Genomic DNA, 1,420 nt, shown 5'->3' with positions numbered 1-1,420 from the left:
ATGACATTTACTTTTCATGAGTATGCAGCCTTGACTTTTCAAGTTTTAATGGATTTTCATACCCCGACCTGCCAAAACTATTCTAAAGTCCACAGATGCCTTATATGTAGCTGTGATAGAAGGTGAATAAAAAAGTCAAATAGTGCTGCCGGCACTAACTCTATTCCCACCACAAAAAGCAAATTGACATTTGTATAAAGGGAGCGCAGCATCAAATTACTCTTTCTGTCACAAGACTTAGAGGCATTATGATTGTGGAATTGCAGAATTTGTTGTCCTGAGGTTTTAACGTGAGAAAGAACTGCTCATCCTGTCTAATATGTTTAGACTGAGAAAACTGTAATGCAGTCATTTATTTGAACTGTTCACCCAAAAGAAGTGGAGTGTGCCAAGGTCTCTTATCTATGCTGACTGCTATCTCTCAAATTACGTGGCATAAAATGCCAAAACAATTACCACAGTGTGTGCTCATTACTCTACTTAACACCACTATGAAGTGCAACAGTAAGTGCTCTGGTTCAACTTGCCCTGTAATAGAAGTCACAAGCGAAGGCCTCATGTTTATTTGTTGCAAGACTCAGAGCTCAGAGGTGTCTCTTCACTGTCACTATAAAAGTACACTATGACATTTTCTTCATTCACTTTCTTACTGACGGCGTTTTAAACAACCACTCATGAAATGTGAAAGGCATCCCTAGCTGCATTTCCACCAAGTTGTTCACAATAGAAGCAATTTATTTTAGAAAAGTTGACAAATCACTATTGTGAATGATCTATGCCCACTGGCTTATGTTATGCTAATGATACTGGCTTTTCTCCTCTTGCAATTTCCTTTCCTATTACACATGGAGACAGATTTCCAGCTTCTGCTAATTGTTGGGACGATTGCATCCACCCCAGTGGTCATTGTAAAAGACAATTTAATCAAAGGTGATGAGGGCGTCTAGTGTGCATCAAGACAGAAAGGCAGCGGCCCTGAATCAGGAACAATCTCCAGTGGATGTCATGTTTATACTGAAGTCATGCCATTGCTTTGTTGAGTGGTCATTGGAATTACAGTCAGTGATGTAAAAACAGACAGCCTGTTCATTCATGACAAACCTGAGGAACAAAATCAAACTTCAATCATCAAACTTCTTCTCAAGTGAGAGTTTGCATCAGACAACCACTACTACTTATAAACCGGGGGGCAACCGCCATTCTGACATCCCACCAGTCCGACATAAACCTCTAATTGTCTAAATGGCAACACTTTTCTATCAAATGTCCCATCAATTCCGACAATTCTTGCCTCCTATGGCGGAATGACGGTTTTTTTTTTCTTTTTCTAAACATCCCGCCTTTACGATATTTCCTTTAATAGCATTTTTTTTTGAGATTTTGCACTGGTTGGGCTCCGGCAATGATGAAAAGAGTTGGT

This window comes from Trachurus japonicus, chromosome 22 (genome assembly GCF_045865225.1).
Source record: "Trachurus japonicus isolate A0001 chromosome 22, Traja_1.0".
Taxonomy (NCBI): domain Eukaryota; kingdom Metazoa; phylum Chordata; class Actinopteri; order Carangiformes; family Carangidae; genus Trachurus; species Trachurus japonicus.
The sequence above is the reverse complement of the archived record's forward strand: the minus strand, read 5'-3'. Positions refer to the sequence as shown.